Source organism: Accipiter gentilis, chromosome 9, assembly GCF_929443795.1.
Source record: "Accipiter gentilis chromosome 9, bAccGen1.1, whole genome shotgun sequence".
Classification (NCBI taxonomy): domain Eukaryota; kingdom Metazoa; phylum Chordata; class Aves; order Accipitriformes; family Accipitridae; genus Astur; species Astur gentilis.
The window spans coordinates 20,294,775-20,319,596 of record NC_064888.1 but is presented as its reverse complement, the minus strand read 5'-3'; the positions used below and the strand labels follow the sequence as shown (position 1 = coordinate 20,319,596).

The following is a 24,822-nucleotide window of genomic DNA, read 5'->3' as shown; positions in this document are numbered from 1 at the left end:
CTGAGACGCAGCAAATCTTACTGACAGTCATACTGCAAGGCAGCAGATGAATCAAGATTTTAAAAAAAATAATAAAAAATATCTCTGTTCCCCAGAGTCCAAATGGATTGAGTCTCCATTCCCAAATGGCCCTCTGTAATGACAGAGCTGGCTTTCGAAATCCAGCTCAGTCTGTGTAAATAAGCTGTGTTTTCTTCAACACAGACAACCAATCACCTTTCAGTTCTGTCTCTACATGCTGTTAATTTCTTATTGGAAAAACGACAAGGGAGCGAAGGGGAGAAATTACTATGGAAAGATGTAAAAAACAGAATTCACACAGTTTTTTCCTTGTTTTGTTACTGATGTGACAACTGGTTTTGAATGCATGACTCTGGACTGAGTGCAGGATATGGCTTGTAATTCCAGTTCAAGTCAAGTTCAGTCCCAGTGATACAACGGGACTGCCAGTGTATCAGCATAGTACCCAAAAACATGTGCCACGTTTCAAAAGCAACCAGGAAAATAACCTTTCCACCTCCACAATGAGCCTTTCCCCTCCCACTGACTCTGCAAAGAAAGCCCTAATGATACCACCCTCGTGCTTGGCACTAGAGCTCCAAAGTTGCACTGAACTGCAGAGAGGCAGGAGCCAGCCCATGCAGAAGTCAGTAGGGCAGACAGAGGTTAGATAGAAACATACAATAAACACTGTATCTTTTTTATGAGGTGAATTCCCTGTTAAGACACAATATATACAGAGCTCCATGGGCATCAGCTGCTATGAGAAGTGGTCTTCCTTCTACTCCTGTGCAACAAATTCATGCAGAACACTCCACTCGGATTCCTACACACTTGATTTTCACCGAGAAGACTGAGAATTCCAAGTCAGTGTCTTCCCAAATAGCTCACATACTTTTACTTTTTAATCCCATTAGATAAAATAGAATAATTAGACTATTTTGGATTCAAAGGTTCACTATCTTAATATGTATTAGACAAGAAGTTGTTTTTGCAGCAAATAATCTAAAGAGGGACGTACAGGCTCAGGAGCCCATGCACTGCCTGCAGAAATTTCCAAGCAAGTGTTTCTGGGGTAGAATTTATAATCTAAACACCATGGTGTCCTGGTTTCAGCTGGGATAAAGTTAATTTTCTTCTTAGTTAGCTGGTACTTTGGACTTAGTGTGAGAATAATATTGATAACACACTGATGTTTTATTTGTTGCTAAGTAGCCCTTACCCTAAGTTAAGGATTTTTCACAGTTTCCCATGCTCTGCCAGCAAGCAGGTGTACAAGTTGGGAGGGAGCATAGCCAGGGCAGCTGACCTGAACTAGCCAAAAGGATATTCCATGCCATAGAATGTCATGCTCAGTATGTAAACTGGGAGGGGCAGATAGGTCAGTGGGTGGTGAGTAACCACATTCTGCATCTCTTAGTTTTTCCTGGGTTTTTATTTATTTATTTAATTTTAGTCCTTTTTGTTACAATTACCATTATATTTTATTATTATTATTGTTAGTATTACATTTTATTTTACTTTAGTTATTAAATCATTCTTATTTCAGCCCATGAGTTTTACTTTTTTCCCCAATTCTCCTCCCCATCTCACTGAGGGTGAGGGGGTGCAGAGTGAGCGAGCAGCTGTGTGGTGCCTGGTTGCTGGCTGGGCTTAAACCACAACACACGGTAACAGTAAGAAAAAACAAGAGTATGCTTATCTATGCAAAAGCCTGGCAAAGCACTGTACTACTTTTACAACTCTTTATCCCCAAAACATCAACCTGGAAAACACTTCTCTTCACTGGTTACACTCACTCACCTCACCAATTTCATTTTTAGTGTTGAACTGAGTCTCTATTTTGCAAAAAGCTGGAGCTTCAGCTTCCCGGATATTGGTTTAAAGATGAAAATCACAAGACAACTGAATTATTCTGTAGAATAATGATGAAACCAGAGTTTAAGCTAGGCTGCCACACCTGCAGTGCCCAGCTGAGGGGCAAGAAGGAGAGGAACTCCCTTTGCTGGGCACTTCTGAATCACAGCAGTGTTTTGGTAACAATGGCTCCATTCAAGCCTCTAGCAAAGCTCCCAAACAAGCCCCCATTTGTTACATGGGTGAGCTCAAAAAAAACAAATTTAAAAAAAAGGCCTGTATCAGATTGCTGCTCAAGAATCTGTCAGCTCCAATCTCTTTGACAAGGCTTCACAGCCAGAGGGCACGCCAGCTGGCATGGTATGCATTTAACTCTTTGGGCACATCAGCTGGTTTAGGTTCAAATGAAAAGAAAAATAAAAAGCAACAAAACAAATATACCAACGAAAATTTATATGAAAAGGTGAGAGAGCTGTCAGAAACCATCCATACCCAAAACACAAAGCCCAGAAAGATCTACACTGGAGAAAGAAAAGAAAAGAAAAAAAAAAATCACACTGAAAATTGCTTCCTCTTAAATGAAAAAGAAAATACTTGTGTCCTCTTTTGAGATCAAACTCCATGGAATCTAACACCACAAAACCCCCCAAGTTTATAGATAAACTAAGGTCCATTCCAAACTCCTGCCAGGACTGCCTGAATGCGAATTGCAGGAGGCGGCAGTCAGAACATACAGCAAGGATGAAGTGTTTCACCGGTGCAAGGATGCAGGCTCAGCAGGCTCCCATCCTGCCAGAAAAGCATCGCTAGATCAGAGAGCATCAGCTGTAAGGTCAGTTATCTCACAAATCACCAGCATTAAGACAAACACTTTATAAAACTTAGATGTTCTGTTTCCTAGTGATATACAGTGTTAATGTGAAACATAAACCATTTTGTGAATTATCAGCTGCTAAGCCACATGGCAACTGATGTGATATGAAAGCAAGATAACAATCAGAATTGTGTGGTTTTAATGTCTGATCTCCAGATACTTCCAACGCTTGGAAAATATTGGGGGGGGATCAGTACAAATGATTAAAACCAGCACTTATCCAAAACCAGTGACCAGAATATATGTATTTGGGGCTGCTGGTAGTACCTTCACGCCAAGGCACATGGAAGATAATTCGTGTCATTTGACACCTTTATCAAGAATTTCTGTCACAGAAGCTCCTTCCTAGCTGAGCCACAGAAGGTCTTACCACCCTAAAAACCAGTGTCATGAGTACATTTCCCCAGCCCTTTTTATTACTCATAATATAACCCCTCTTTCTGGAATGCACAGTGGCAGGATCTTGCCTTTGTCCACAAGAGCTCTAATTCAGAGGTCTTTCTTCAGCACTTCCTGCAAGAGAGTTGTTGCCTTGGGCCCCAGAAGGACTGCAGTAATTGAGTAACACAGTAATCAGAGAAGGAATCTGATTGATTTTCCAACCCATTCCACTTTAATGGTGTCATCATGACATAAAATTCCTCATTAGTCTGCTTGATTGCGAGACACCGCAGCCCCTCCCTTGTCTGTGGTGGTACCTGTATGCCAGGCCTCCAGGTACAGCCCCCGCACCCCCCCATGAAGGTAGGGAACCTTGCAAGTAATGTCAGCAGAACATAGCTAGCCACATGGCAGAAGAATTAGTAGAAACTCAGGATGATGAATGCTGTTTGTATTCCACACACTGGATAAAAAAAATACTGTGGAAATTACAGCCACATGGTAATGTAATTGCCAACCGAGCTCATTCTTGGGCTCTGGGCTTGTGTTTCAGCTAGCACCCACTGCCAATCAAATCCTGTGGTGAGAGACTGCCTGAGGAACACAAAACTCAGATCAAAGAGGCAAGAAACATTAACGATGCCCATGCTGCTCCAACACACAGGCTTGCAGCCTCCAGCCAGTGCTGTGCTCTGCTTCAGCAAGTCCCCACACAGGGATAGGCCTTTTTCGGTACAGACCTGTGGTAAGCTGGAAAGCTGCCAGCTGGCCAGCAGTCTTGAAACGTGTCAGTCTGGTATAAGAGGAGAAAACCTGTGTGATGAAGTAATAATTATTCTTATTTTTTTATTGTCATCCCCAGACAGGTATGTAACTTCACACCTTCTGCAAAAGCAACAAACTGCAGTCCATGCTAAACAGATCTGCATGAACTCCTCTCAGCCCAGCCTGGTGGAAACCCAACTGCAGGCTTGAATTTACCCTTGCACCAGTGCAATGAAGTTTGAGGGCACCATGAAGGCACAGATCTTGGAGAGGCTGGCTCATGCTGCCAGGCCAGCTCCACGGGGGCTGCACAGGGATCCCATAATTCCTGCAAGGTTCTTGCTGTTTGGATACATGATATATCCCTTCCACCGACAACCTAGTTTGCAGCAGATCTTTGTTCTCTTACTCTTTTACAGTACAAAAAAAAGAAAGAACAGGTTTAGTCCTTCCCATGCCAAGGACAGAGGCATGGCCCAACACTACCTGCTAGCAATCCTTCCCTCTGAAAATGAAAAGGTCCTCCTTCTAAGAGCTTCCAGGAAATCTGGTTTTCAGCTCCCTGCCTTCTCCCATCACACTACACTCACTGCTTAGTATCATTACAACTGACCTGACTCATTTTCAAAAACAAGGGAATTTCAAACATTTACACTGAGGTATTCCCTCAAGTTAAATGTCAGCACCACAAGCCCCTACATGTTTCACTGTCTCAGCACAGAACAAATTTGGGAAGGAAAAACAGTCATCTTGTTTTGCAGCCTGCCTAAAGATCAGATGTGCAAATCAGGAACCTGAAGAATTGTTTAAAGAACAAACAAACAAACAAACAAATTTCAGCCTTCAACAGTTGCTGATGCGACCTACTTAATAAAAATAATACGTCCCTTGGCAGCTGTACACCTTTGCTGGAATGAAGAGGAAAGACTACAAGTATTGTGGCAGTGAAGTGCTCACAGAAGTCAGAGTTTTCCACCAGCTAAGGGGATGTTAACTCCTCTGGGGGTGCACAGGTCTCTGTAATGCAACTGCTTATATGAGAGAAAGGAGGCACTTTACTCAGAGATAACCAAAGGGTCATACCCACTTCTTTATTTCATGTGCTACTGAACTTCTAACACCTAGGTATCAGGCCACCACAAGAACTGCACAGTTTCATTCTGGCCTTACCTTTCCTTCTGTTTTGTGTCTTTCCTGACACGTAGGTCTATGCACTCTCTGACCCTAACTCTTCTCCCAAACCAGGTGATAACATCGAGACACCAGCTCCTTTCTGCAGCCAGCCACTTGGTGCTGTGAGACTGAGAACCAGTTTATGCAAGTTAGAGCCTGCCACACAAGAAGTGTGAATGCTCTCCAATCCCACCCAGGTGGGAAGTGAGTACGTCAGTCACCCCAAATGGTGGGAACATACCAACTTTAGCCTCTTCCCTACATCAGTAATCAACGCATATGCTCTATCATGGCATAACATCTTCAATTCAACTGTGAGAACAGGAAACAAATGCAGTTCCTTCTGCATTAGATATGGACAAGGATCTAATTTCCACTCCCTCATGCACCCTGCTTATCACAATTCAGATAAATGATCGTGCTGCAGAAAGCAAAACGTCTTCTCTGCTGTCTTCTCCTAAGTACCTTAAGTGGGGAAATACAGTCAAACTGTGGCAAAACCAAGACAACTCATTGTCATTCAGAGTTGAAGTGTCTTAGTATAGAAACAGACATTATGAAAGTTTATCTGTAATTGCTACGAAAGCAGCCTAAGCATTCTTTTTTGAGCTATACTTTAAAAATTTTACTGCAATTAGCAAGAAGCTGAATTTCTATATTCAGTTGCCTCCTCCTGTCTGGTAACACATAGGAGCTAATCTTGTTTTCCAATCTATATTATCTAGGAACATAGGACAGTAGGGAACAGGTTCGATACTGTTACACTGAAAGTTTGACCAAACTGACACCAGAAGAAAGCTGTAAGTATGCTCTACCAAGGCATAAAACCTCAGGAGAGCTCTTGTGCTTACTTGTTCTTATGTATTTGCACCAAGATTCACAGGGTCAGAGTTCGCTGGGCTTGTAAAAGAACATGTTCGCCAGCTGTGTACAGCAGCTCCCTCCTGCCTGCCTTTAGCTGAGGTCTTCAATTCGCAAGACCTCAACCCAGTGTAAAGCTAGTGGCTTATCTCCCAGCCTTTGTAGTTTCTAGTATCCAGTTCTCTATTACCTTGGTGCGACTGAAATAAGTCTCCTGGACTCAGAAAACAAAATATTATCATTTTTGCTGCTTGGCTATTGCAAGAAATTCAGAAACTTCAGAAAAAGGGGGTAAAAGTGATATAAGCAAGCTATAAATCTGGCCTAGCAAAGACAAAATGAGTAAAAACAAGCAAAGGGAAGAAGAGTAGAATGGGTGGAAAAGGCATGACCTGAGGTCTACGGAGATTACACAGGCTGACTGAGACAGTGGTTTGGAAGCCTGGGTTTTGCAAGATAGGAACAAATGCAAAATCCTAAGCCTTCATGGCCACCCATGCAATGAAAATCATCATCTGTTTTTTCACAAGCATTATAGCAGAAATAGATCTCAAGGGGGGGCCTCTGTAAGGAAGACTGTCAGGGCCCTGCATACGCCAACAGCCTCTGAATGCCCTGACCAGCCTCCACCTACTGACCTGTGAGGTGCACCTGAGCTCAGGACATGACCTGAATTACACGTATGCTCTGCCTTGCTTACCTGACTTTGGACCTGCCTGATGACTATGGACTGATCTGCTGATTGCTGGACTCTAGGCTGAACCTGGTGGCTGTCACTGACCCCCTCTAGTTGTCCTGTTTAGGTATTGTTGTTGAGGATGCTGTCTGTGCAGAAGAAGGAGGAGGGTGGATGGAGACCCCATGCATGGTGGGTGAGGGCAACTCCAGCCTACTAGGGTCCTTATGGCTTCAATGGACTCTGCAGCAGGTTCACGCATTAATTAGTTTTCAATGCATGAAGAATGTATAAGTGACTGCAGGATGGAGTCTGCTAGAGAAACAGAGTGATAAAGAGTTGTGGTTATTGTTAGACTTTCCCTGTCTTAATGTAGGTGGAATTATTTAATTTTCTCTCAAACCATCTATGTTTGTAATTTTTACAAAATCAGAGCAACACAGGCAATGCACACTTATTTCCAGACCACAGCTTACACTATGCCATGCTCGCTACCATTATTAAACAAGAATTTCAACACTACCTTGTTCCTTCTTGTAGAAACCTTGTTTTTAGACAATCAACACAGAGAAACAAAACTTGTTATTTGAAAAGACATACATCTCAAATGTATTAATTCATTTTAAACTGTACTGTAATTACATGCCACTAGTTCTTAGTCTTCCTCCTATTTTATAGACTTAATTGCTAAAGTAGGTGCTACATTCTTACATTTTTAATTAGTAAACTGATTACAAGTAGAGTTTTTTTTTCTACTATGAAGCTGCATCTTTAAAACACTCCTTCATGCAAAGTAAGTCCAGGACCTCAATAACATCGTAATTAACAGTACAGACAAACTCAGGAACAAAAGCTGCCATATTTGCAATCATATCTACTCTCTGATAAAAGTGAAGTTTTGTCAGGAAAGCTCAAGAATTTTGAGCAAAATGTATGTTTCCATTGAGGACTGCAGCTGAAGACAAAAAGGATCTGGGTACTGAAAACTCTAAGGTGCACAACTATGAGTTTTGGAGACTAACTCATCTATCTTGGAGACTTTTTCCCCCAAATTTACAGGTAGTAAAATTCCCCAATAAAATGCATTCAGCTGCTGAAAACTGGATTAATTTTCCATTATTAACATGGAGGTTATTTATGTTTTGAAGTAAGAAGTTGTTTCTTCCATGAAGAAATTTAGTTTTGAAGTTCACTATTAGTTTCTGATAATGGAAAAACATATGCTTAACTTCCAGTCAAAATTAATGAGGTTAGTCTTGTGTGCCATTTTGCAAGCTTGTATAAGTATTCATAGGATTAAACAATTATGAAACTATTACTGTTTTACACATAGCAGTAAGATACGAGGTCATATATTATCAGAAGTGGGACTTAAGAAAACAGAAGTATTCAGAACTCTGTTTATTATGAAACTTAGTCTAAAGCAACATGAATGTTTTCAGAGTTTCTCTTTCTCTCTTAATAAATCTTCAGCTTGATTCAAATAACTGAACTGAAAACAGAAAATCTCAATAACTTTTTAAAAAAATCAATGATCAGAGTGCCTTGTCTCAGTTGGAATGGAACGAACAGAATTGCCAGAAAAGTGAAATTCTCTCCAGGTAGAAATGTTCATCAGCTTGTATGGTGAGGTGTTCAGCAGAAAAGAGAACTCACTTCTCAGTCTAGCCTGGCGGAAGTTATTCAGCCTATGAAATGCATTGCAAAAAACGCTGTAACTTGATCCACCACTTGCATACAACAACATAACGACTTACCAACACATAGTTCTACTAAAATGGTGGGTCCTGTGCTTTTCTGCAATGTTTCTGTGGTAAGACTTGTTCCACAAACAAGGACGCAAAAATGCTTTATAAACAGTAAACAGATACAACTCCACGCATGCCTCTGGGAGCTTGTCCATGTCAGGAAAATAACAGCCACAGCACCACAATTACCACTGCAGTGAAGCTATGCAATGACACTAATACTACTGAGCACCACTACATTTGCCCAGAGCCCTGTGTTTTCTACCACCATTTCATGCAAGTTGACAAACACGGCTGAACTTTGCCTCTACAGACAGGCTAGCTGATAGCACTTGCTGTAATATAGGCACTAATCTTCCACAGCCCAGCAATTACCTTAAGATAAAACATGGCTGCTCTTTAATAGCATACAGAAAATAGTGAACTAAGTGAAAAATCCTGCACTCAAAATGGGAAGGGGAATTTATTACTAATCATTGTATAAAGAGTTAACACAAACAATGCTCAACAAAACGGTGGCAAATACACCCCTTTATCCTGCCATAAGTACTCTCTCACTTTAAGAAATATGATCCACAACAAATACAGGACAGAGCATACAGAAAGACAATTAGTCAAGTAAACAATTTGGGAATGATTGCTGAAGAAACAGGTCCACAAGAGCAGAGGGAGGGAGGGAGGATTTGGCAGCAGGGATTGGGAGACTGTTCCAGGAATAGGAGGCAGCATGAAACAAAATGCAAAGCTGAGAGTAGGAGGAAGAGATAAAGGGAGGAGTGCACAGGGAGTCAGAGGGGAGTAGGAGAAAATCACAGCTCACATTGCTTAAGGAGGCAGAAACATAGTGCCTAAAGACAGAATTTGCCCGAGACATTAGGTCTAGCTTGCCTACTTTTAAAAAACATAGGTTCTTTAATAATCAAAAGAAGCAGAATCTAAAAGGCTTAAGAGCTCATCTTCAAAGACAAGTTCCAGCAGAAATATACTAGCATGCTTACAGCTTATGTATTTAATGCTGATGGAGGAGCTCATACAGTCTGGAAGCCTAAAATTCACCATGTCTTGCAATATTCCAGACACACCACAGCATTATTTCATCCATGACTAAAACCACTCTGCTGGTTCGGTTGTGAAAATCTAATACGTTTGCAGTACTAACTGCATTCATCCCTTCTCTTTGTCCAAAGAGAAGCATTTGGGAGAAAAGAAGGCAAGGACTGCATTAGGCAGGAAAGTTGCCTCAACTACGTTCTTACAGTGCTTTCTGTCCTTTCAATTGTAAACTGTTTCCCGTAAAGAGACAAAAGCAGTATTATCTAGCTGACAGTGTAGATTACCTACATTAAAGTTACACTTACAATCAAACATTATAAATGCTGAAATTCCATCATTAATGTTGAAATCTCAAGTACAAATGTGCTAATTGATCTCAGTGAAGTAACAGATACTTTATATTTTCAGATCACTTAACACTAAAATCTTGTGCACAGATGTGATGGGAGAGAAACAGCTGCATTTAGAGCATTCAAGTAATTTAAACTCGACTTTGCAGCACACTGTAACTAAATAATTAATGTTTTTTAGTAGCCCCAGATTAGATTAACACTATACTTCCAGACAAGACTTTTTCTTTTTATACTCAACATTGCTGCAAAGGGGAGAGCAAAAGCAGTCTGGATATCCAAACTCTGAATTTTCTTATCTTCTTCATTGTAGCCAAAACACAAGATTTAAATAATTTTTAGCTATGCAGCAACTTTGAAGAGCTATAATTATGTTACTAAAAAAAAATACACAATGATAAACAGCTTTTAAAATTTTAGACATTAAAGTTAAATACACAAATTAAATTTAACTCTAATTATTTGGTCTACTTAACTCTCACAGAATTAATTTGGTAGCTGGAATATAAAGATTACAGCTTTCTGGAAGACATGCTCTGTTTTCTTACACAACAAAGAAACAAAGCTTCTACTTGAATTGTAAAATTCAATCTTCATTATGAATCTGGGTTAGTGTTTCTGCAATCATTTCAAATGCTTTGACTTTGTCCTCACTCTCTCATGAAGTGCTAAGTGGCTTGCAAGACATCTGTGATTGCAAGTGTTAATGGACACCACATCAAAGGACCTGCTGACATCTTGGTACCTGTAGCAAGAATCCTGCCCCAGTGCTTTTATGCTTATTTTTGCCCATATTCCCCCTTGCCTGCCTGTATTTTTCTCAGCCAATTTGACACGACCAGGCAGCATCATAAGGCAGCTGCCTGCCGCTGGACGCAACCCAGCCTCCTCTGCGCTTGCCAGGTGCTGGCTTTGCTGCCTGACTCCCCTCTCAGCTGAGGGGGACACGGGTAAATGTGCAAACTCACCAGTATCCCCCCTGTCCTGGCCAGTGAGCAGACCTGCACATCCTCCTCCTTGGCCACACAGGGCTGCCAGTTTGACAAATGCATTGGTCATTCCAGCTCCAGGAAACCCCCCAACGTGGCTCTCTGTTTCAATCCCCCATGTCCCTCTGCTCAGTGAGGCAGTCCCTTGGCAGCAGTGCCAACAGGTAACTCTATGCAAGCAGTAACAAGGGGTATGTGTAGGGGTTATCAAGCCATATGCTACCCTTATTCAGTTCCTCCAGAGTTAAGACAGAGTGACTGTTTTCATTTATTCCTGCACATGTAAACTGAGGATCCAATTTTGTTCTCTCATCCAGACACTGATTTTCCAGAGCATTCAAAGAGGAAGACTCCACAGCTGAGCCACAAGCAATGGCTCCATGTTCAGCAGACCAATGCTGGGAACTGCCAGGGAAATTTCAGTGCTCTTTTTGGCTTCCTTCTCTCCTCGCACAGTTACAGAAGGAAGAGCAGCATTATGGGAGATGAGACAGGGTGGGGATATTAAAATCTTCAACTTCCCTCTGTGCACGGGTCCACAAGCATCAGAAATAGGTTCAAAGTCCATCTTTGAGACAGTGAGAGCTCTTCACATACCCTCTGGGAGGGAGCTAGACGTCAATCATCCTAAAAGCTAGAGAATTTGAGAGTAAGCCTGAGTTCAGTCCTTTATTTCACTTTTAACTTGATATGGTTACCCATTTCCTGAACCCCATCTGTAAAACAAGAATCACATTACACAAGGATGCTGAGCACCGATGCCTCAACAGCACTTTGTGAACATATCAATGAATCGGTATCCTGATGTTACCTGGGTAAAACACAAACTTCAAAACAGTGATAAGGGTGGGATTGCCACTGCTTACTGCTCTACTGCAAACACCCAGGAGAATGAGATTTGAGACAGGCAGAAGGTGAAAAATCCTCTAGCAATTCTCAAATAGCAGAAGGATCGTAACTCAGCTTGGTTTGCTGACAGCTCCATGGAAAGGGTGAAAATTCTCCTCCCCTCCACTGCATTTGCCAGGCTCCCATACATTTATTTTTCTTCACTGCGGCTATTTCCATCAAACAGGGAAACCATGCTCATTCAGCAAGGGCCACCTCAGAGGTTAAACTACTGGCAATGGCATTTAATTTATTGGGAAGGGGGAAGAGAGGGAATTTATTTTAGGTCAAATTGCTTATATGAAGAATCACTTTGGACCCTGCAAATGCTAGGAATACAAGTAAGAGGAGATATTTGAGTCCTCTACTTTTTTAGAGAGAGGTCGACTTTCCTTCACGATCCTAAACAGACTAACATCTATCAACCAATTTAACGTATGCAGGCTGAATCAACACCACAAAACCAACCTCTAAGTACCCTACCACCTCAGAAGAGACACCTTAACTTCTATTCCCGTCTCCTTAGAGAAATCTAAACCAGAACAACTGTACAAGTATCAGTGGGAGACACTGGAGGTCTGCATCGTGCTCTCCCACATTCCCCCCACCCCCCACCCCCAGGAAAAACATTTGGTCTTTACACAAATATATTCTGCACTTGAATTTTCAGTATAAAAATGATTACTTACTCTGAAATGAAGCACACAATATGGAGTGGCCACTAAGCACCACAGAAAGGCTGAAAAGCTACAACACGCTAAAGCAGAGAGAGGTGAACTTCTCCATTTGGTCTTTTTTCAGCTCCAAAAAGGAGGGTCTCTGCACAACGTCAGCTCATATATGGGGGTATGAAAAAGCAAGATTGTGCTTCCTTTGTTGTACAATACCTAACTTTACAACCTTTTCTTCGGAAGAAGGCATCACACTGGATTGAAAGCAGCTTTTGAAATGGTAAGCAACAAAACCAAATCCCTTTGAGGAATATTTTGCATTAAAGATGGCTTCAAATTCGCAGTGAAAGATTCCAGTGCCAGCCACATTCCGCCAGCCACATTCTGAGAACAACGGGTGTTCTCTCTCTGCCAGCCCCTGGGCCTGGCTTCCTGACTCTATAGTGAGTTTGTTATTGCCCTAAGGGAGTATTAGATAATGAAGAGCCCCGAGTTTTCCTTTCTCTTCATGCCTGGGCTCATACTAATGTGTGCAAGCAGCCTTAGTGTGCAGCGTTTCCTTCTCAACCTCTTTCCCCTCCTATTTTCCAGCAACATTTTTTATAAATGAGTACTACCAATTGCCTCTCTTGAAACAATCTTATTAAATCCATCGCTTTCTTTAGAGTGTTTCAGAGATTAAAATGAGGTTCCCAGCTTTCAAACACACCCAAGTGCTTTTACTGCACTAGGTGACTCCATCACGAAGCATCAGAAAACAGGCCCCCCACAGAGTGATAACTACTCAAGTACCTGCTCCAGTCCAGCTCTGTGCTACAGGTGGTACTTCATCCTGCTAGTAGAAAACTTGAGCAGGGGCCAGGTGTGTGGAATGAGGTATGACAACAGAGACACATCTATACAGACTGAAGCTGTAACACCAGGCTGAATGGGAGCTTGTGCAACCAAACCTTTATTGTGGTTTCAAGCAAATGGCTGCATCCACTCAGAACATGCCTCTGACATGCTATAGCATTTTACTGAATGCATAAAATGGTTGTTTCATGATGAAGGACAGCAGTGGGGTTAATACCTTTTCATTGTATTTCATTTAAGGTGAACAGACCTGAGACATCATTTCCAGATGGTTTAAAACAATGGAGAATGTTTTTATTGAAAGATCATTTGTATTTTTTTAGTAATTTCTTTCAAATCTTCAAAGCAGAAAAGCCGCATAGGAGGTTGTCTGACAATTCCAGCAATGAGGTAAGACCCTAGAATCCTGGAGTTAGCAGCACGTCAACCTTTGACAGGTTTCTTCAGCTCTGTGTTGGTTAAACACTCCTGTCTACATATACCTTTTCATTATCTCTTTGGGATTCTTGAATTGAATAGCCTATGGAAAGGCCAGACCCTAATACAATATGGAAAAAATTTCACTGTAATTTTAACTAACCTGAAACATATGACATCACTTAGGCAGAGACCACCACGCTTCCTCATCCTTTGTGAGCCGAAGCTGGGGAGTGAAGAGGGAGGGCAGAGAATGGAACTGAAAACTGTGTCTCCTCTTCCATATAGACACATTGCAGAGGGAAGGTTTTAGACAGCAGGAGCTACATCTACACAGTTACTTACAAAGCAGCCTAACTATCTGACTACATTCGTTACTGTAAGAGGAAAAAACAAAGACCCTTAAGAGAAGAGGCCCTGTGAGAAGTTTCTGGTCTGTGCTCCAGGCCAGGCTCTTGCTTCCTACATCTGCAGTGTTTGGCCACATTGCAGAAGCATCCGTACTATCACCATGAACTTGACTGGTTAATTAAAGAACCATTAATATTTAAAAGCCAAAATTCTGTTTAATGTGCCTTAACCAGGAGAATGATGGCTACATCTCAGCTTGAAGATCAAGAAATTTCTTCATGATCAGAAAATCCTCAGTGTTCCAAGTGAATCTTATTTCCCAAGGAACTAAAAAATGGAAATCAACACATTGTTAATCAAAGGGTCTTCTTTTACTAGTTTGTGGAGAAAGGAAAAAGAATACCTACAAAAATTTCCACTTCTAAGCTTTCAAGATGCTAAATATTAACTTAGCACAACTAGCTTTGCTCTTGAGATGCAAATAAGAGTTTAGATTGCTGTGTGACAAACCACTAGAAAATGTGGTTGCATTAGTCCTCAAGGAACATACAAGACATCATCTGATTTTTAAAATGGTCTATCTCTAATGACTCTAATGTTTACAATTATTTCATCAGTTAGCAATACTGCTGATATCTGTTCATCTTCCAGTCAGATACCCAAGACATAAAGCAACTATGAATGGTCAAGGGATTATCTATTTATAGTGCAGCACGAGCAGTAGCCTAGGCGAAGGCAAGCAACTACAACCAGCTTCCTTGTACTATTCAAGTGCATTTGTGAGCCACCAGCTCCTCAAAGGCCAGATTTCATCCTCCTCCAGCACATTTCAGAACCTGAATTTAACCCAGCAGCAAGGTTAGATGCAGAGACATCCTCTCAGGGAGGGAAAGTGAGAGCAGAGGGAGGAGGAGGAGAAGGAACTAACAAAGAGCTTAATGAGCAAGGAACATTGCAGGCATATCAGTGCGAGATACAAGCCCTGCCAACTCCACTTGCTGCACTGCCTAATGCAGTCACTGAAGAGCAGCTCCTCCATGCTCCTCTCAAAGCATTGTCATTGCAGATGATGACTGGTTAACAAGCAGTCAAATAACAAGGCATGAAAGAAAACAATGTTTTCTTGTAACAACCTAGGTAACAACTAGATGAGGAATAGCAAAGATAAGCACAAAGACTGAAATTCCTACCTTTAAAAGCAAAATCCTCAAGTGAAGTTACTCTCTCAAAAGCGGTCTGACAGTCAGCAACCCAAGGAGAAAGACATGGAGCCAAAGGGAAAGCAAGAAAGCCTGAAAGCTGCTCTTCACAAAAATCATATATAAAGTGAGCTGGCCTTTCTGGAGAAGGGCAGCTGAGCTGCACAGTTGGTAAATGGCTGCCTATTAGCAGCGGCTGCCTTCCCTTCACCCAGTGTTGCCAAAATCTCTCAGATCATTTTGTGAACCTAAGGATGCTGGAATTGTAAGTGCAGACAAATGGAAAAATGTAAATAAATTCATGCTAAAAAAGAGCACATCACTGCTGAGCATAAGCACTGTTAACCACTAGCTGGTATATCATACTGCAGCTACAGGTGGGTGGTGGCCAAAGCACAGTCCCACATAAACAGTCCAAAAAGTACAGCCCTCTTCTCCCCAGAAACTATCTTGTCTTGCAGCTCCTCTCTGAAAACCTTCCATATCACTCCCTGAAATCCCAGGAACAATGAAAGAAAAGTAAAGAAGGCGGTGTGTAGAGGAAGGCAGAGAAGCATGGTCCAGTACTCAGATTATCATGGCACAGGGTGGATTTGAGATGCTCCTTCAGGGTGGGGATACAGTTCCATTACTTCCTCCTCTTACAGAGCGCGCATCTAATCATGGCAGGGCGTTGAACTCCATTTGCACAGCTGACAATGGGATCTGGCAGCAGTTCAAAGGCATGTCCTGATTTCAGCTGGGATAGAGCTAACTGTCTTCCTAGTAGCTGGTACAGTGCTATGTTTCGAGTTCAGCATGCAAAGAATGTTGATAACACACTGATGTTTTCAGTTGTTGCTCAGTAGTGTTTAGACTATAGTCAAGGATTTTTCAGCTTCTCATGGCCAGCCAGGACACAAGAAGTTGGCACAGGACACAACCAAGGCACCTGACCCAAACTGGCCAATGGTGTATTCCATACCATGTGATGTCCCATCTAGTTTAGGAACTGGGAAGTGGGGGGGGCAGGGAATCGCTGCTCGGGGACTGGTGGGGTGTCAGTCGGCGGGTGGTGAGCTATTGCCCTGTGCATCATTTGTACATTCCAATCCTTTTATTACTACTGTTGTCATTTTATTAGTGTTATCATTATCATTATTAGTTTCTTCTTTTCTGTTCTATTAAACCGTTCTTATCTCAACCCAGGAGTTTTACTTTTTTCCCCCGATTTCCTCCCCCATCCCGCTGGATGGGGGAAGTGAGTGAGCGGCTGCGTGGTACTTAGTTGCTGGCTGGGGTTAAATCACGACAGGCATTTCTAGCGAAGTGACTGAACAAGCTCACTGCTGGCACAGGCAGCCAGGGATGCAGAGCACCCACTTTCCTCCCCTTCGCTCGCCAGGCTTCAGGGGCAGGTGCTGCACCACGGGCAGCCAGTTCTCCTTTTGTTCCAGTGGCAAGAAGATCAAGGAGGAAACCAAAAAGGTACTGCCACAGAGAACAGCAGCACCTAAACCCACATCAATAAGGTAGACAGAGGCAGGGAGTGGGAGGGAAGAGGAGGGAGAGGGGGAGAGAGAGAAGAGAGAGGCAGGCAGGCAGAGGGAGGGCAAGCAGGCCACGCAAGGCGGGGAGAAGGGAGCCCACAGACAGCAGTGCCTGGCACCCTGACAGCTTGCTGCTGGAGTTCATCTTCTAAAGCTGTCACGGGTTTATGGATGCCTCCAGACTGACAAGCTGAAGGAAACTACACTCAGAAAATGTATTCAGCAGCAGTAAATTGCTTCTCTTGCTCTAATGTGGCTTGCAGTTTCACTCAGTGAACTGATCTCATTATCGGGGGGTGGGGGCAAGCCAACCCAGCAGCACACCAGCTAAGTATACTCAGACGCTATTATTGGAATCTGGAGGCTGGAATAGATCTGCAAAGGGACACAGAAAAATCACCTTCTTGTGCACCACAAAGAAAAAATTAACATGTTAAAAGAACAAATACATAAATCTAAGATATGTTCTGTCCCTATCTAAGCATGTTTGGTTGCAGTGGTGATGGGAGAGCTAAACTCTTTTTATACCCCTGGAAGACTGGCACAAGAGGGGCTCTCTACTTTAAAATGTACTAGAAAACAGTGTCCTAGAGGAGCAGAGAGGCTGGCCAGAAAGGAGGCACTTCTGACCACAGCAGCATACTCTGCTCTTTGAAGGTGCAATGCAATGCCCTAGGTACGCTCAAAGTTGTATCCTTTCCCAGTCAGGGTTTGGGAGAAGAGGGTTTTCAGACAGGATAACACACTAGCACACATCTCTAGAAGAGTTATTTTAACAGGAGCTGACAGCGCACAGCAAACACTTCTGAAATAAGACAGTGAAAACTTAATGCGATGGAATGTTACAGGGTATTAGAGAGCACTCTGAAAGGGGCCTGAATCTCAGTGATTCAGGTGCTATCTGTTATAAAGCGGACAAAGCACCTCCTTAAAATGTTACCCTAACATTAACAAGCTAAAAACTAAAATCAGAAACAAGGGTCAATTATCAGGCTCTTGGGGTTACCTACTAAGACTTAACCTGCTTTTGCAGAATGTCACAGTTACATTGACCACCTGGCTGTAGTAAGTGCAGTAAGGTCTGTCCCAAACATATCTTCTACTGGCTCATTGCTCCAACAGGACAGGAACAAGCCCTGGAAGCTAAGGTAGAAAAATTTTTAAATTGTTTATTATGAGTAGATTATTTTCCTTTTGAATTAACAATAAAACTAATTCAGAATGGGCATACTATTACATATTCTTTCTGTTCTGTAATGGCACAATGATTTGCTCAGTGTTGTTTAATCCTAGAAGATACATTACAAAAACATAGCAAATTATTCATTCATTTATCTAATACAAAAACTGAAAAAAGCACTGAAGTCTTTCAGAAAGAAAAGCATAGAGACAGTAAGATATTTATTGCTAAGTGGTGAATAAAAGATGAGGTGCTGAGGGATAAGGATTACAAGCATGAAACCAGTGCTGCTGTCCTAATCAATGAACAAAAGTTAAATGGATGTTGAGTACCTTTGAAAAATGTGGTTTCCACATCTAACAGAGGAGACAACTCTCTATTTTGCCTTGTTCAAAAAAATCTCACATACATGTCATGCTACAATGCAGCACTGCAAATTTGCAAGCCTCTTTGTGAATTGCAGATAGATGATACTGACAAAAATTTTCATTTATACATAACCAAAAACCATTTAAATTTTTAGCTTCCAGTTCCTGTCTATACCAGTAAACAAACCCTTTCCATTCAAGCTGCAGTATGCAAAAAGCAGGTGTTGGAAATCTCTCGATACTCCACTAATCACAAAGATGACAGATAATCCTCACTCCACACAACACAGCACTGATTTTTAGAATAACCAAGATCTTCATGATGAGTTTTCACAATAATATTGACGCATTTTTCTCCAGTCTTAGTCTTTTTAAATTTATTCACTTAGGAAATATTAGAGAGAAGAATTACTGCTGCTCCATGTATATGAAGACAATTAACTTCTGCTCACTGACTAAAGTCACAACTTCAGTATCTCTCTCAAAGGCTAAATTTCCTCTCCTCCATGCTCCCTAGCCAAACCTCCTGCACTTTCCCACTCCCCACCAACTCCCAGAACTATTCCATGCTGTCCCCCAGATCAATGACAAGCAGAGAAAAATTTAGCTCAATTGCTGGTAAGCATCACTTAAGAGGCAAGTACATCAACTATGTCCTCGTGCTGGCAGGTAGTTACAGTGAGATTTCAGTGACGTTTTCCTAAAGAGTGAGTCCTAACTACCCTTGCATGACGCAAATTTTAGTTCTGCTCAGTATCTCTTCGTGGTGACTGTCTCCAAAGAGCCCTGGAAATAAAAGGGGAAATGCTGGTTGTTGCTACCTTAAGAGATAGCCTCTACTGCTGCACATTGTTAAGTACAGCCTCCCCTTCCCAGACAGCTTCCCCAGTCACGAAGACTGGGATAATCATGTAGGTGTCTCTATAACATTCCCTGTTCTGGCTATGATATACAATAAGGCCTTTCTAACATCACCATTACATGATCTCTGTATTCACTACTCAATATATTTTAATCATTGTAGTGAGAGCAGAGGCACAGCTGCAGAATTATATAACACCAGATCAGAGGTTTTCCACCAGGATCAGCAGACTATTTCTGAGGGGTCCAAGGAATGGTCACCAAGAAAATCAAGCCAATCATCAGTAGCTTTAATTCACTGTCAAGGTGTCAATATCTTTATTAGACATTTTTTGTAGATCTGTGAACTCAAACAGATTCTAGAAGTAACTTTTGTTAGGGTAATGCCCAGGAAAACAAAAGCAAACTCAAAATGTCTAGTCATGATTCAGAAAAGAGTCTCTGTTCTGTCACTGGCTGAAATCATGTGCCCGCTGCAGCATTTCTGGACTAGCCTGTATCTTTTGTCTACTTCCAATACTCATAATCTGGAAAACCCATCTGAAAACCAGAACCAACTATTTGGAGAGAGGGGCCTTTCAGAGTCTCTATACCCAAAGTAAGAATGGTGGTTGTTATAGAAATATTAATAGTACTTGCAGTATTTCCTCCTTACCAGGGTCATAGTGTGTAATGGCATAATTTCTAAGATGTTGGCTAGACTGAAACCTCTTGCTGTGCTTTGTATCAGTAGCTTAAAAGGGTATATATGGTATCAAGGTAAATATGTTTTAAATAAGCGGCCTTAGTTTGTAAATAAACCAATCTTGAAAAGTTAAATTAAAAATGAGCAAAATCTTACTGTCCAAGCAAATCTGCTAACCGACCTGTATTGAAATCCTGGCTTCATACTCCAAAAGACACTTGATAATCCTCTCTGATATCTCTCATTCATTGGGCTACACTACAAGGTGTTTACTTGGACCTTTACAATGACTTTAAATGGCTAGGCAAAACACATTTTTCATGACCTGCCACATCAAAAGGACATATGCTTTTCTGTTACACGTTTTTCAAAATACCTCGGGTTTAGGATGCTATTTACACTGATTGCACTTAAGAAACAGACGGGACCTAAATGGTTCTGAACTATCAAGACATATGTTTGTTTAGTTTACATTCTTTGAAAAATTTTCTTGATCAAGGCTTATTTGTAAGCCACCACGGCACGATAGCATTAATAGTGCTATCCCTGAACAATTCTTAACCTTCAGACAGAAACACATAACAAATCTAGCGTGGTTTACAGGAATGTGCCAAACAAGAATTTCTCACCCAGTTCTTCAGTCACACACACACCAGTCTCCTCTATGCACCGATCTTGTCCCCCAGCGCTCTGCCCACCGTTTCATTGATTCACTTTACCACATTTTACCGATAGAGGCAACACACAGGATATGGTGTAGCCAGACCCATAAATCTTGAAACTCTCACTGGAGCCAGTGAAGACCAAACATGTTTATGCGTAAATTTCACTGGGAAAATACTAGGAAAGATCGGTCACTACTGAGGTACTTTAATACTGCACTAACCTGAAAAAAGTTATATTTGAGCTCCTCCATCCTTCCTCACCCAAATATTGATAAAGAACCTAGATTACCTTAGCTCTTCTCAAGAAGATACTTGGACACAAAGCAGATTTTCTGGGGATCACCAAGTGAGGAAGGAAAACTTCTCATTCTCCTTAGCAGCCACAGAAGGGATAGGAAAAGATTTAAGGATGCACTTAACCCAGCCAGTATCTATTAACAGAGAAACAGCTTCCTGTCCTGAATTTTCCCTTTTACTGAGGTTAACAGACATCCACTCCATAGCACAAGGAAGACTACAATTAAACCCGACAATTAAACTACAAATAAACTTCTTAGCATAACAAACCATGTGAACATTGCCAGAACTGAGGCAGGGATGGGGGCTGAGAAAGGAGATGGACCCTGCAGACCTGTGCAGGTAAAACCTGTTCAGCTCCAATAAGCTCATTTTATTTGCACAGATTTTGGTAAATTTCTAGCTGGCTTGAATGTTTACGTTGTCACTGGTGAAATCTACCCTACCTGAAATTCAGTGGAAGACAACTATGTCATATTATCCTTTTTTTTCGACCTGCCACTGAAAAAGAAAAGAGTGGTTCTTGTGAAGTTCTACATGTAGTTGATGTTGGGATTAAGGAGGTGGTGGTGGTGGTGGGGGAACCCCAAACAAAACCCAATAAAACGTTTGCATTCCTAAAAACATACCTCTGTCTCTTACACCAGGACACAATCCACCCTGTTGGGAATTAAGTGCCTATCTGAGGGATGACAAGAATTTCTGGGGCCAGAATAAGCATGTGTGGGAAAACCCTTTTCTTCCTCTTCAGTGAAACAAAGCAGCTTTCTTGTAGCTACCAGTTATATCACCAAAACTTGTGAGACATGACAGTGTACAGAGCAAGCAACATTTCATCTGTCCAACTAAGGAGCTGGAGGTGACAGGACACTGAGGGCACCATGAGCCCTTAACGGCACAGACCAGTCTCACATGGGACCTCCACCCACCCCCTCTGCCTATGGTCCAGCATCCCCATTTAAGCTCAGGCCTAGGCCTTTGCTCTTTGCATGAACTTTGCTGTAGGTGTACCCATCTGCAACCCTGTCTCTGGCCCTGTCTCCTGGATTGACTTAAGGCTGTAGGTAGCTTGTGTCCTGGAAAGATCTCTTGTATGTACACTGAAGCTTGCAGCCAGTCCTGTCTTTGGCCCCGTCTCCTAGGTGGACTTTGTACCCATGCTGTAGCTTTGTCTCCAGCCCCGTCTTTTAAACTCCTGGATGGAGTCTCATCGCTCCATCTTGCCTGGGACTGTCAACAGACCCTGTTAGTAGCGCCCAGCTCTGCCTGCCATGCTCAGACCCTGTGGGACTGCGCCCCATCGGTGAGGGCTCTGCCTGCACTGGGGCTACCCTCGCCTCCTGGCTTGCCTCAGCTCCTGGCCCTTGCTGGGCCCTGACAAGAGGCTGGTGCATAGTGGTTTCAGGAATAGATTAAAAAAATCAATGGAAACAATATTCATGTCTTGTAACTGTTGACTGGACAGGTCATTTCTGGGAAACCCTCCAAGTTGTCCATAATCGCAACCTAAGTTGATTTCCAAGCCTTTAAGCATGGTCTTAGTACAGCCCTTGGCAGTTTGGCAAGGGCCTTGGATCAACAGCTTTAATGCCAGATACAGTAAATACAATCTCGGAGACTAACAGAGTTTTGTAATACATAAGCCCATGAATCATTTTGTGGAAGAAGGTGAAAGAAAGGAAGAACATGTGTTTGCATTTACAAGAGAAAACTTAATGGTAATGTGCTACTTTTCCTCTTCCACGTTAAAGCAGAAAAAAAAAAAGCTCTTGATGTATTGAACACAGCATTCCCCAGCCATAAAACTGTATTAATTTAAAATGCACGGTGAGAAGGGTGAAAATGGCCAGAGTTAAGCCATTCAATTGACAAACAGACGACAGATTCAGAAGAGAGGAACGTGACCATGCCAGAGCACTCTTAAGTCATGCCTTTCTGCTTTGTAATTAATTTTTTGCCTATGTTTAGCTGTGCTCACATTTCTTATCTCACAGAAGATCTCCAAAGCCCACTTGGGAATAAAGTAAGCTTATATGGAGGAAAGGATATTGAGGTTAGTAGGTGTTGCTATGCAGGTTGCTAGCCTTACGTAGTCTTTACACTTAGTAGTGCCTACAATATGAGACAGTTATTTCATTTTTGCATTCATCTTTAATACTCAACAGGCTCATCTTCAGCAACAGCCAATCCTTAAAAATGATGTGAATTACAACTGGCAAAGATCCATCACTAACTTGCCAGTTCTCTTGAACTTCAGTCCAATAAACTAATTAAAATGTTTAAGACCAAATCCTGTCCAAGCACTAGAATTCATCTCTGTTGTGTAAATGTGGCATGATGTCCTGAAGCCATACCATTTTAGTAAACCAGCATACTTCTGGAGATGCTTCAATGACAGGACCTCACTGATATGATTAGATCAATTCCACCAGTTTCAGAGGAACTGGTTACTATAACCTGCCCCAGGCAAGGAGATGAAGAACTGGTGACTGCAAAGAAACACCTGGTAGACAAGTCCTTATTAGAACCAACTGACAGAGCAAAATAGAGTTAGGAACCAGAAAAAGATAAAACATAACGGAAGAGAAAAGGAACTATTTGTCCCTCTACTTCTGCTACTGAAAAGAGTTGAGATATCTCACAGGAAAATAAGGGTTTCAAGAAAAGTAAGCTGCAGGCATTTTGTGGCTCGCTCTGTTCATTTTTCTGTAACTGTGGGATATTATTGGCACAGGCATCTTATTGCAGGAAACATTAAAACATTATTAACCAATAAGTAAGTATTGCTAAGAATGAACTAATCATGGGTTAGCACTAGAAAAGCCCAAAGTCCACTTTTAAATTAGTAACTATAACTTACAGTTTCCAAAAACTCTACTTTCATGTACACCGAAATGGGTTCTGCATGGCCTACCTATGTATTCTACTGCATGGTCTCCTTTCCATCTGCTATCATTTCTACATTTTTGCTGTCTTTCCCCATTTCCTAGCCTTTATGTCAAAGGTCCAGTGGTGACTTTCTGTGGTGGTACCTGAAATCAAACATTCTTCTCCCTTTGCTGTTCTAGCCATGATGTCACATAAATAGGAATTAGTAGAATATATTATTATATTAATATTTTCACTCTCTCACTTATAAATATTTATCAATCTCTCAGATGAATATTAGACCAAGTGTCTCTGGAATTACGCAACTGTTCAAACTGGACAGAATGCTAACCAGTGTAGCCATTACACTCATTCTACTCCATCACAAATTTTTGTTTAATGTATTCTGTTTCTACTCTTTTGTGTTTGCAAAAGTAGCCTGGCTTCTATTGCCACCCTACTCCTCACAACAATATATTGCAAGTAGAAAAACCTTTATCACATGTTTCAAGTTATTTTTGCTCCTTTACTAGTCTCTGAAAGTTACACCTGCAAAATTGACAACAAAAAGTTTACAGGAGAGAAGATTCACTATTTGAATCACACCAGAAGAAGGAGCTGTCAAAAGAGGGGCACACCAGCTAGATAGGTTCTACCTCTTTTCCAACCCTCCAAAATCCTTTTATCCGACCAATGCCTAAGGACCCCTGACTATGTGTCTCCAGGAAACTCAGGGTTATGGTTGAGAGAAAGTACAGAGCTGCAGTGTGAATGGGGCTGGGAAGGGGCTGCCAAAAGAAAGTGCGAGCTGCATGGAGACTGGCCCTGGAAGAAATCTTTCATTTGGGCAACAGTATCAGACTCATCTATGGTTTTCCGGGAAAATTAGGGTTAAAGTTCAGTTTCCAGTTGACAGACAGAGGAAGTTTAGAGCTGTAGCATGAGTAGGGCTCGGAGAGTCCTCATTTTAGCATGTCCATCTCTTCTCACCACCCGAATTTTTGTACACTGGAACTCAGCATTAAGTACTAGCTCCCGCAATTTCCTTTTTATAAACCCAGTCTACTTGCATAAGGAATGGACCGTTCCATCCTCTCTTTTTTGCCCTCTGATTTTCTGCACAGCTGAAGCCATAATGGTCTGTTTGTATAAAGCAATCTGAGATATCCATATAACTGAGAACACTCTTCAGGCATGAAAAAGTATTTCAACCAGACTTGTCCAGCACACACACAAAACCAAATCATCTCTGTTCTTTCCA

At 41.8% G+C, this 24,822-nt stretch overlaps 1 protein-coding gene across 13 annotated transcripts in view; it reads right to left on the bottom strand.

The window, feature by feature from the left end:
- The window catches only part of NDST2 (N-deacetylase and N-sulfotransferase 2), a 116,715-nt gene that overhangs the window by 28,579 nt on the left and 63,314 nt on the right, over positions 1-24,822 (bottom strand). For 2 of the 13 annotated variants that reach the window (XM_049811377.1, XM_049811379.1), the window contains one exon: positions 17,685-17,780. The exons of 8 other annotated variants lie outside the window; for them this stretch is intronic. The gene's annotated coding sequence lies outside the window, so the exon portion shown is untranslated. Of the gene's footprint in view, positions 1-6,611; positions 6,931-12,304; positions 12,414-17,658; positions 17,781-24,822 lie in introns of those variants that run through there. 3 more of the 13 variants (XM_049811378.1, XM_049811380.1, XM_049811382.1) reach the window with 3 other exon arrangements.